Raw genomic sequence first — 13,273 nt, forward strand, 5'->3', positions numbered from 1 at the left:
CCAACATCACATTAAAAGGATCATACACCATGAACAAGTGGGATTTATCCCAGGGATGCAAGGATTCTTCAATATACATAAATCAATCAATGTGATACACCATATTAACAAATTGAAGAATAAAAACCATATGATCATATCAATAGATGTGGAAAAAGCTTTTGACAAAATTCAACAACCATTTATGATAAAAAACTCTCCAGTAAGTGGGCGTAGAGGGAACCTACCTCAACATAATAAAGGCCATATATGACAAACCCACAGCAACTATCTTCTCAATGGTGAAAAACTGAAAGCATTTCCTCTAAGATCAGGAACAAGACAAGGATGTCCACTCTCGCCACTATAATTCAACATAGTTTTGGAAGTCCTAGGCATGGAAATCAGAGAAGAAAAATAAATAAAAAGAATACAAATTGGAAAAGAAGAAATAAAACGGTCACTGTTTTCAGATGACATGATACTATACATAGAGAATCCTAAAAATGCCACCAGAAAACTACAAGAGCTAATCAATGAATTTGGTAAAGTTGTAGGATAGAAAATTAATGCACAGAAATCTCTTGCATTCCTATACACTAATGATGAAAAATCTGAAAGAGAAATTAAGGAAACACTCCCATTTACCACTGCAACAAAAAGAATAAAATACCTAGGAATAAACCTACCTAGGGAGACAAAACATCTGTATGCAGAAAACTCTAAGACACTGATGAAAGAAATTAAAGATGATGCCAACAGATGGAGATATATATCATGTTCTTGGATTGGAAGAATCAATATTTGAAAATGACTATACTGCCCAAAGCAATTGACAGATTCAATGCAATCCCTATCAAATTACCAATGGCATTTTCTACAGAACTAGAACAAAAAAATCTTAAAATTTTTGTGGAGACAGGAAAGACCCCAAATAGCCAAAGCAATCTTGAGGGAAAAAAACGGAGCTGGAGGAATCAGACTCCCTGACTTCAGGCTATACTACAAAGCTACAATAATCAAGACAGTATGGTACTGGCACAAAAACAGAAATATAGATCAATGGAACAGGATAGAAAGCCCAGAGATAAACCCACGCTCCTATGGTCAACTAATCTATGAGAAAGGAGGCAAAGATATACAATGGAGAAAAGACAGTCTCTTCAGTAAGTGGTGATGGGAAAACTGGACAGCTACCTGTAAAAGAATGAAATTAGAACACTCCCTAACACCATACACAAAAATAGGCTCAAAATGGATTAGAGACCTAAATGTAAGACCAGACCCTATAAAACTCCTAGAGGAAAACATAGGAAGAACACTCTTTGACATAAATCACAGCAAGATCTGTTTTGATCCACCTCCTAGAGTAATGGAAATAAAAACAAAAATAAACAAATGGGACCTAATGAAACTTAAAAGCTTTTGCAAAGCAAAGGAAAGCATAAACAAGACGAAAAGACAACCCTCAAAGTGGGAGAAAATATTTGCAAATGAATCAACGGACAAAGGATTAATCTCCAAAATATATAAACAGCTCATGCAGCTCAATATTAAAAAATCAAACAACCCAATCCAAAAATGGGCAGAAGACCTAAACAGACATTTCTCCAAAGAGGACATACAGATAGCCAAGAAGCCCATGAAAAGCTGCTCAACATCACTAATTACTAGAGAAATGCAAATCAAAATTACAATGAGGTGTCACCTCACACCAATTAGAATGGGTATCATCAGAAAATGTACAAACAAGAAATGCTGGAGAGGGTGTGGAGAAAAGGGAACCCTCTTGCACTGTTGGTGAGAATGTAAATTGATACAGCCACTATGGAGAACACTATGGAGGTTCCTTAAGAAACTAAAAATAGAATTACATATGACCCATCAAATCCACAATTTCTCTGGGCATATGCCCAGAGAAAACCATAATTCAAAAAGGCACGTGCACCCCAATGTTCATTGCAGCACTATTTACAGTAGTCAGGTCATGGTAACAGCCTAAATGCCCATGGACAGACGAATAGTTAAAGTAGAAGTGGTACATATATACAATGGAATATTCCTCAGCCATAAAAAGGAATGAAACTGGGTCATTTATAGAGTCATGGATGGACCTAGAGACTGTCATACAGAGTGAAGTAAGTCAGAAAGAGAACAACAAATATCGTATATTAATGCATATATGTGGAACCTAGAAAAATGGTACAATTGAACTGGTTTGCAGGGCAGAAATTGAGAAAAAGATGTAGAGAACAAACGTATGGTCACCAAGGGGGGAAAGTGGCTGGGGGGTGGGGGGTGGTGTGATGAATTGGGCAATTGGGATTGACATGTATGCACTGATATGGATAAAATTGATGACTAATAAGAGCTTGTTGTATAAAAAAATAAATAAAATTCAAAAAATAAAAATAAAGGGCTTTGCCTAGTGTCTGGGAACTAATTACGTGCTCGAAAAAGTAGCTATAATAATTTCTGTACTTTCTATGAGCCACAGTTCACTTTTCAGTCCTTCTTTCAACTTCCCTGATTGGATAAGCATAGTTGTGGTATGCGTTTATTCACATATATTTACTTTTAGTAAATGCCTTTACAAAGCCTGCCCAGATACTGTCCTGTCAAGTAGTCTGATCTAAATAGATAAGCATTTTAGAAAAGTTTATGAAATAAAAGTTTTGACAAAACAGCCCACCTACCTATTCCATAGATTTGCACTCTTATATAAATGAAATGCAGATATTTAGGATAACTAGTTTTTGGTTTTTTTAAAATATGGTCTTGTAAAATTATATTAGAATGAAGGCAATGTTGACTGAAGTTAGACAAAGGAAAGTTAGTATGCTTTTATTTTTTTATTCTAGTAACTATCAAATCAGGGTAAATAAGGGTTTTTTTTAATATGGAGGACTTACTTTTCAAAACACACAGGAACCTTCATGAATGTTTATTATGCATAGCTTCTTTTATTATAGTTTTTTTTCAGCTTTATTGAGGTATGATTGACAAATAAAAAGCGTATATGTTTAGATTATACAACGGGATTGTTTTAAGGTGTACAACAGTGATGATTTAATATACGTATATCCTGTGAAATAATTACCACAATCAAGCTAATTAACACATGCATCACCTCACATAGTTACCATTTGTGTATGTGTGTGTGGTGAAAACATTTAAGATTTACTCTCAGCAAATTTCATGTATACAATGCAGTATTATTAACTATTACCATACTGTGCATTAGATCCCAGAATTTATTCATGTTATAACTGAAAGCTATAGCTTCTTATAATGACATCATTATTTCTTACATGTTTTTTGTTTCTTGTTTTGCCTTGCAAACATTTCTGTGACTATAAACCATACATATTTAATAGACTATCAGACAGTTTTATAATATCACAGTGCTTTATTTATGCAGATTACACCAATTATTAGAGAAAGCTAAATTTTTCCAAGTGGCATTATATTTCACCTTTGTTTTAAGATGAGCTACATTTAATTCCAGAAATACCTGTTTTCCTTTTTCACTTTGATATTTATCAGGGATATATAGATGTGTTCATCTATATTTATTGTTTATAAGCTTTAAATATATAATAATGCCTATTGTTAATAATGCCTATTGCTTATAAGCTTTAAGCATTTAATAATTTGTATTTCAATAATAAAACTCCATGAACGCAAATGCAGATATTTAGATAGGTATATTTTATTCAGTCAATTCATAAAGACATTCTTATATTTTAATGAAAACTCAGAATGAATAACTTTTAAAACAAAAAAGAAAATTATAGAATATATAAACTTTCACAGCATCTTAGGACATGTGATTTATTATGAAGATAATAGACCTTCATTATTCACCAGTTTTCTTAAGCAGTGTTAAAACATTTCATAAATGCAACTGTATTCTACGTGCTTTTATTTAAAATGAAAAGAAACAAAAAAATAAGGCCATCACTGTGATGGGTGAGGAAAAGACCATTTCTAAACATTGAATCTCACATTTCACAAGTCTGCTAAGGCTAGGAACAGTCACCGTAAAGTTGCCGCACTGGAAATTATATCCCACTAGACCCAGAAATTTATGTGAATAGAGCTTAGTACAGCACAAGTGCTATTATAATATTATAGTGGAAAATCGACTACCTTTTTGCTGCCCAAGGCTTTCGTAAGTACTTAAACCTTTGAACAGAGTGACAGTTAAACCCCTTAAGGAAACTAGAATTGATAGTAAAATAGCTGATGGCCAGGGATCACTTCCCCCACTCGTGGCCTTTGACTCTCACCTTCCCATTATGCTAACCCCTTGAGCCCTTGAGCGTAATTGGAGAGAAACGGAGCGTATTCCCACACACTGGGGCAAGGTGGCAGGCTTTGGAAACCCTGTGCAGAAAGTTACAGGCTTATGTTCTGCTTTCACTTTGCCACTGACACCAAACAAGTCCTAGTCCAAACTTGGAATCTGCCCAGAGAAAAGACCTATAATGCTATTCAGTATGACAAATATCACCCTTATTCTGCATTCTTTTCTTTATGCAGGAAATATTTCCCACATAAGAAATGATTTAGAAAGTTAAAAATACTGATCATTTGCTCCTCTGTTAAATGTTGGCATAAAAATACCATTAAATGCTTTGATGACACATTGTAGGTATATGTATGTCAGAAGAATCAGCTGATGGTCTTGCCTCTGCTTTTCTATGCTTTAGCCTGGAATTCAAAGTCACTTCCACCCACAACTTATTGCCTGGACCTAGTCTTGTGACCTTGCTTAAGTGCAGGTTGTTTGAGAAATGCCTGTTAAGGGAGGAGAACTGGATTGCGTTAAAGTAGGCAGTATTAAATGACACCATGTATAAGAGAGGCTCCCCAAAGAGGGTGCAAAAGATACTATCCTCCCAAGATCCAGAGCCACTCCCAAAGATAGCCAAAAGTAAGAAAGAGGATTCCCCTGAGAGCTGGCAACAGTCCCTAGGGCCCTAGCTGCAAATGGTGTGAAACCCACGTTTCTGTGTAACCATATGTTTGTGTACCCAACCAGAGCTGAGCTGCCTGAATATGCAAGAACTTAAAACTTGCCTGCCCTGACAGACAGAAAGCTACACAAGTTCTCAGGGCATACAACGAGACAAATAAGGCAATAACCATTCCTCGTGGTCTCTTCAGAGTGGAAAAGCAATTCAGATGGAGGATTAATAGGCTGTGAGTAGTCACGCAAAGGAGGATAGAGGGGAGTCGTAGGAATCACGTCAATCTTATAGTTTTTGTTTTGGGTACCTTTTGCATCTTTAATTTTTCATTAGCCTTTTGCAATGAATCTTTCATTGAATCTATTTTGTAATCTTGAAGCCTTTTAGAGGCTTCTGCATACCAGTTAAAGTAGGTATCCTGTTCTGTTTGTTTGACTGGGAACCCTTACGTTTAGCCTGTCTGCCACTGGAGAGGGCAAAATGGATTTGGTCTCCTCAAAACCCCATACAGAGACAGTTGCCACTATTTGACCCGTCTGGTAGCAGTCTGGAAAGTCTCATTTTCTGGGATTGTCCTTATCTGACCAGACTCAGAATTCCCTCAGTAAGAAATATATGCCCAGGGAATTTGGTGAAAATAATCAGTGACAATTGTTAACATCTCTGCTGCCTGGGGCAGTGATACCAGTTGCCCCTGTATCACTAGTTCAGAATTCCTCTGCTTCACCCTCTCTAGGAAGTAAACTTTCAGACTTTGAGTAGGTAAAGACAATCTCACAGCCGCATGGGATTGAAAATCTGAGCTATTACCTGCTCTTTAAATAGATATACAACAAATGCTCATATGTCAGCCTCACCTACAACCCCACTCTGCTACCCATTCTTAAAGTTTCTGGGGGCGGTTCTGGAGTACAAAAGGGTTACTTCTGGGTTCCCCATATTGCTTGCTTAGGGATCAGATCTTTTAAATCTGTCACAACCCATTTATAGACTTTTCCAACTTCTAATATTTTTTGTTGATATCTTCTTTTATCATCTCTTGAGAGTTTATGTCTAAAAAAAAAATCCCATCACTAACTTTTTTGTGGCATTTAACAAGAATTAGATTTACTTTCTGAGAGGGATTTTCCAATAGTGAACAAGCTATAATTCAACTTTAAAAAAAATGGCAAGCGCTTTTAAAATTATCTAGGAATGCTTCCGTTTTTCTGATTGCTTTCTTTCCCATAGAGCTTATTATTCTTTTTGTATACATTATCCTTTTACATCTCTTTGAGGATATCAGTTGAAAATATCTGTTTCCTTCTTGCATTAAATCTATTTCTTCCGGTGTCAGCAGTTTTTATTGTTAATTTCTTTCATTATCGATTTTTTCTCATATGTGATTTGTAAATATATTGTCTTTTTTTTCCTTTAAAAAATTATTTCCTTTTCATTTATTTATTTTTCTTATTTTTAATCTAAAAGAAAATAATGTAGGAGGGCTTTGCTAATTAGCCTTAGTAGCAGTTGAGAGATCTGTTTACTAAAAATACCATTCTTCCAAAGAGGAGGTAGAATCTATGACATGGATGGTTACTGTTGATGATAAAACAGAGGCAGTCTAGTTCAAAATAAGGAAGACTTCACTCTGGGGTTAGAGTACCTAAGAGTTTCCCACTCTTAATTGGATATGTCTTTCCTCTTGTTCCCCTGGGTACATTGTAGAAGTCTAAAGTTGTCTTAGGCTCTACTCTGTCTCTCTCATCAGCCACTTATCCAAAGAGATCCCTGCTTCCTATTTCCCAATAAGAATAAATACTGCAGTCAATTTATCTGTCAGCAGAAGAGGAAGAGTAGCCAACCTAGCTCTTCTCTAAACACTTCTCTAATTAACCACCATCATTGATGCCTGACAACCAATTTTTTGCACCATGCTTGCCAACCCAAGAAGATGTGGATATTTTCTAGATCAGTCCAGGGTAGAACCTACTTATGGAGAAATCTTTCACCAAGCATAGTCCCTAATGTTGTTTCCTTTATTCTATGTTGCTCTGAAATATAAGTGGAGTAACTTTCCATCATTCAGAAATATGTAAAAATTTCTGGTCTGCTGATTTAAAAAAATAATTTTACTGTCATTTGGATAAGATATTGGGAGGTAAGTGCAGCAAGCTTATATCCTCAAACCTCTGTTATGAACCAGGAATTATCACCTCTTTTTTTATTTTGCAAATACTACTCACCCTTTATGGCTCACATGACATTTCTGTGAAGTGTTCCCTCTCCAAGTTTAATTAGTAGTTCTATCTTTGTCGTTGCAAAACTTGGTTTATATTCCATTAAATCACTTGCCACTTGGCCTAGTGATTTATTTCTATTTATCTTTCTTGCTTACTTACTTGTGAGTTTTTGAAGTTAGAGACTACACTATATTCATTTCTAAATACTTCAATGCTTAATACCACAGCTAGGATAATATTGATGAAGTGAGTCCATGACAAAAGAATATTCAAAATCCCAGGCCTTAAACTTCTGCTTTATACAGTCACAACCCATATACATCATTTTTTTGATCTCTAGAAATTATGTGTACCTTATTCAGCATACGGATATCTGTAAAGCTATTTATTTACTAATTCTAGCAGAGTGCAGTATATGTGTGTGTGTGTGTGTGTGTGTGAGTGTGAGTGTGTGTGCATGCTTTTACTTTTAAAATATATCTGCAATGTGGAAATTTAAACTTCTAATTGGACAGTGTAAATGTGATATTATTACTGCTTCACACCCACCAATCAACTTTTTAAAAGACATTTCAGCAAGATTATAGTAAAGCATTCAAATACTGGATTTTCACAACGTAGAAAATAACTCTTGACAACCTTTTCCTTATTTATGTATATCTTTTCTAGGCTTTGAACCTATTTTATGCTTGTTTATTAATATTTTTATCATGGAAATGGGATTCAAATTCTAAAGATGATTAAATTTGTGATAAATTAAGTACACTTCTATTCCTACGCTCAAAAATGTTAATACCAGTTCTACGTGTTATTGTTGCATATGAACACACCAGTTATCTAAGCTGTGTGATTTATCCAGTTGAAGAGCCTTCTTGTAAATAAATAACATGGAATGATTTCATCTTCTTACTTATAAAGAGTTTATAACAACCTTGTTCCAATTTTTAATTATATAGTATATTAAATCACTTTCCCCAGTCCCTCATTTGATAGTATATTTAAAGTGGAATAACTTTAGATAAATGAATTGTATAATTTATGATTAGGTTGGTGAAGAAAATTAAAACTTTATTTACAAAAGTTTAATACATTCTGTAAATAGTGTTGGTATTACAAACAACTTCAGCTTTCAGACTTATGTGTACATCTGAACATTCCTCTCCAAAGCTCTTAATAGACTTTCTGAGAGTTTCTAAATTGTACAGAATTTGATGTGTATTCAAGTGACCCTCCAATCCCAGAGTTGTAGATAATTGAAATGTGTCTACTGAATGGTAGATTATATACTGATCATCTTCCCATCAACTCTTAGAACCTGTCTTGGACAAGAGCTATGATGAAAATCAGGGCCTGGGCATATAATCTGAAAGGACAGTTGGTGCTGTGCTCAGAGCCCAAATCAAAATCTAATGACTCTTTGCATATAGAACCTATATGAGAAGACTGGTTAATATTATAAGGCAGGTCTTGGCAATGGAATAATATTTACAGCATATTTTCCAGTAAAGGTTTTGTTTTTGGCTTTATCACACCTCTCCTGATTTATTATCCCATCTACAAATAAGGTGAAAACTCAGATTTAATGCTTTTGTAATCTCACATGCCTTTGTTAAACTCTTTGTGTATGTAGGAACAAACAGTAACTATCTAGGCTCTGCACTTTTTACACTCAGTGATCACCTCCTTTATTTCTAAGCAAATCAAGGAAAGTATAGGACTGGATAAAATGTCTTCTCTTAGTCACTAAGAAACTGTTGTTTCACCCACATTTTTCTGGATTATCTCAATTTTAGGAAGTTAGTGAATCTGAATGTTCAATGGCTATCAATTCCAAGGAAGAATGAAGTTAGAGGAAATATTTTCTCTTCAACATTTGCAGGATGTATCATGTTACATATTTGTAATGATCATTTTTATTCTAGTTTTTTAGTTTGAGTAATATTAGAAGAGACCTACAGGGCAAAATCTGTTAGGGAATGTTATTTGAAAATGAATGGAAGTTCTCTCTGAATCCTGAGTTGCTTCAAATTCAAAATCATGCATTTGTACTTTAAAAAATATATTCATACCTATCAAAATGTTACTCAGCCTTCAAGTCCCATCTCAGGTATCACCTTTGTGTCACCTTCATGTTACCTAAAGGTAGTTCATTAGTCCCTCTACCCTGCTCTCAGAGTATTACAAAGAAATGTCTGCTATATAATATGCCAAGAATTGCTGAGAAAATCTTGAAGACTAACAAACCTTGAATTCCTATACTTGACACCAGCAGACATCAAAAACTGTTACAAAGTTATAGTGATTAAGACAGTGAGGTATTGATCTAAGGTTAAATGAATAGACAAATGGAACAATTATGGAGTGTAGAAACACACCCACAGAATTGGGCATCTAGTTTATGCCAAAGGTGACACTGCAGGGCAAAGGAGAAAAAATAGTGTTTTCAACAAATGGTATTTGCTGATTTACTATCCATAATAAGTAAATGAAACCTGACCTTAAACTATATTCAAAATCCATTCCAGGTATAAATATAAATTTTTTTAAATAAATCTTTTAGAAGAGAAATAAAATATCTTCATGACCTAGGGGATAGACAAATATTTATTAAATAAAATTCAAAGACTGCTAACCATAAAAGAAGTCTTGAAAAATCAAACTATCATAAAATTGAGAATTTCTTAATTAACAATTTATCATCACAAGGCACCATTAAGAGAGTAAAAAAGCAAGTTACCGAGTTTAAGGGTGTATCTAAAGTACATATTTGATGGTAAACTCATATCCACAAAATATAAGGAACTCCTAAAAACCAGTAGGAATAAGGCCAGAGAAGAAAGTAGGACAAAACATGGGCAAAGGACTTGAACAGGTATTATAAAAGGGGCTAACCAGATGACCCATTAACATATTAAAAAGTGTTCAACCTCATCAATCACCTGGAAAATGCAAATTAAAACCTCAGTTAAGTTGCCGCTGTATACCAGAATGCCTAAAATGGAAATGATCAATAATAACAATTACTGAGGATCTGAAGTTAGTGGAACTCCCATAAACTATTGGTGGGATTGTAAATTGATACGATCACTTTGGAAAAGTGTTTGGCAATATTTACTAAAGCTAAACGTATGTGGACTTTACGATCTAGTAAATCTACTTTTAGATGTATATCCAATATATATAATAATGTTCTCAAAAGACACAAGCAAAAATGTTCATAGCCTTATAATCATAATAACCCCCCAATTGAAACAACCCAAATTTCTGTCTATAGTAAACTATATAAATAAACTATGGTGTATTCATTTAGTGAAATACTATACAGCAGTAAGAATAACTGAATTACAACTACACGCAAGAACGTGATGAATCTTAAAAACAAGATGTTAAAAAAAGTCCGAAACATATATGATTTCAGTTGTAAAAAGTTTAAAATGAGGTGAAATCAACCTAGGGTGTGAAAAGTCAGAATAGGATTCACCCTTGAAGGTACAGTGAGTGAAAGGAAACATGAGAGGTGCGTCTGGTGTTGGTAGTGATCCATTTTGTGTTCCCAGTGCTGGTTATATGAGTAGGTTCACTTTGTAAAAATTAATTGAGCTATACCTATGAGTTTCACATTTTTTTATATGTACTTTATACTTAATTTCAAAAAATTACTTTAAAATATCTGCTGCTAAACATCAGACCTCTGTCTCCAGATCTCCATGATTTGTCCTTATACATCCAGGATCTAGTACAGTGTCTGGTACATAGAACGTTCTTAATAAATATTGTTCAGTTTAGAATAAAAGCATTACTGATTGCTCAAGCAGTGTTATTGCATGAATTCAAGTCCATTAGAAAAGAGTAATTCCTCAACTCGTGATGAGTAAATGGGTTAGGCCACCTCATAACTTTATGGAGCTAGAAATTGTTATTGAAGTTCCCATTCTCAGCAATTCTGAATCAGAGGGCTTCAACTAGTCTTTTTGTAGATAAAAATCTGCCTGAAATCTTTAAGTCGACCAAAATCTAGCACTAATCTAGTAAGTAAACTCAGGGCACACACAGTGTACACTCAGTGAAAATTTTGTTTGTAAATGAAGGCACCTTCTACGTACTTACATCTCACCAGCTATATTTCACCTTTTGTCCTTAGTTTACAAACTGTGAAGCAATGGTTGCTGATTTACTGTTGCTCTAAGAATCTGCAATCACTTCATGAACATGATACCTGCTAATCTATACAATCTGTAAAATCACAGGACATTTACTTACACCAACACACCTTTTTCAGTCTTCCAATAGCAACATTAATTATTGTTTCGTCCTTAAATTATTCACCCTGACCATTTGTTCATTGCTGTGCTTGTTTGTATTTTAGAGTAGCTCAAATAATTGTCAGCACTTTAACTTGTTTTGTAAGCATCCCATCCCCCCATTTTGACATGAATCAGTAAATATTGGTTATATAAAAAGATAATATGAGTAGCCCAAATATAGCTTTGATGCCAGCATACCTCCCACTACTAACTTCTCCTGACAGCTATGTTACTAATAATTTAAGCCAATCAAGGAAGGGTTTCAATCCTAACTGTAAAGCTCCATCCATACCTCTTCTTATATATTTCTTCAATTAAATATTCCATTTCCCCAACTTAGCAAACAGCAGTCAAAAGAACAACCAAAAAAACTACATGAAATTTAAAACGAAGTAACACACACATGTGCACACACTCACACAGGCAGGCATGCACACACACCATTTTAGAAATAGACAATAAAAGCAAATTAGGATTTTCCTTATGTTCTTGCTTTTGCCAATTCTTATTTGTTTAACAATTATACAATATGTCCTGAAATCACCAGATTTAGTCTGCAGGATCTTATGAGACTGCGTGATCGTTCATTGATAGCAGTGAATTTAAACAGGAATCAGTAAGTACAAAAAAGTAAAAAATAAGAGTGTGGTCAATTTGTTATGTTCATGTCAGGACTTTTCTGCAATTTTTAATGCAGTATAAAATTTGCTACTGCCACAGTAGAATTGCCAGGGCCTCACTAGAAAACAACATACATGCATAGCTAAAGACATTTATTTAATAAAGTAATTTGGAATTTTCATTAGATTCTGGCTTCTGTGGGAACAAATGTATGCAGTGAGGTCATTCTGTCTAGACAAAGTCTATTTAATTTTCTTATCCCAAATCAAACAAATTACTTATCTATAGATCTAGGCTTACCCTACAATATCCAATATGGTTAGTTGCACCTGGATGTTTTGACTCCTACAGTTTAGCTTCATTTATACCTCATATCCAGGGGGACCTTCTAGCCCAAAGGTTATCCAGTTTTACTTACTTCTAATAATGTAATATTTGTCAATCGGTTGATGATTTTTTTTGTCATCTGTGTTGAAATATCTTGTCATTTTGAATAGTAATAGCTGAAGTGAAATTTATGCAATTTTCAAATAAGATAGGGGTTTGAATGGTGATACATGTTTATAATTATAAAATATTAATTCAGTTAATAAGTATTTTGATTTAGGCATCTAAATATGGAATAATTGTGAGTAGGGTTGCAAAAATACCTAAAAGGAAATGAAGATTACTAATTATGATTCCATATATTACATATTTTATTGATTAAAGTTTAGGTACATAAAATAAATTAATATACTAAAATGCACTAATCCCAGCTAACACCTGAAACTGTTGACCCTAGCTCTTGATGTGTTATATCGTAGCCAAGAATTTTCTAATTTTCTCTTTAGATGGAATGATTATAGCAAGGCTTTTATCCACACGCGAAACTGCTGTCAGTAATTTGTACACTGTAGTGGAAGAATTTAATTTTAAGAATAAGGTTTTCTAAAACTCCACATTTTTATATGCTCGAAAACAAGTTTTTCTCAAGAAAACAATAGTTCTTTATCATGAGGATTTTGGCCACATGTTTGTCTTGTCCCAAGTCCACTAAATTGTTTTGTTTGCTTTTGTTTTGCATTCCGTGTGTTGGTGTTATATTCTAGGATGCTGAAATATTAGGTTTTTCCTACCTAGAATTATTACATGCAGTAATTTTGTCATGTTTGTTTTGTCCTATTTTCAA

This window comes from Aethalodelphis obliquidens, unplaced genomic scaffold (assembly GCF_003676395.1).
Source record: "Aethalodelphis obliquidens isolate GAN/ISIS:26980383/991018 unplaced genomic scaffold, ASM367639v1 scaffold4, whole genome shotgun sequence".
In the NCBI taxonomy this organism is placed as follows: domain Eukaryota; kingdom Metazoa; phylum Chordata; class Mammalia; order Artiodactyla; family Delphinidae; genus Aethalodelphis; species Aethalodelphis obliquidens.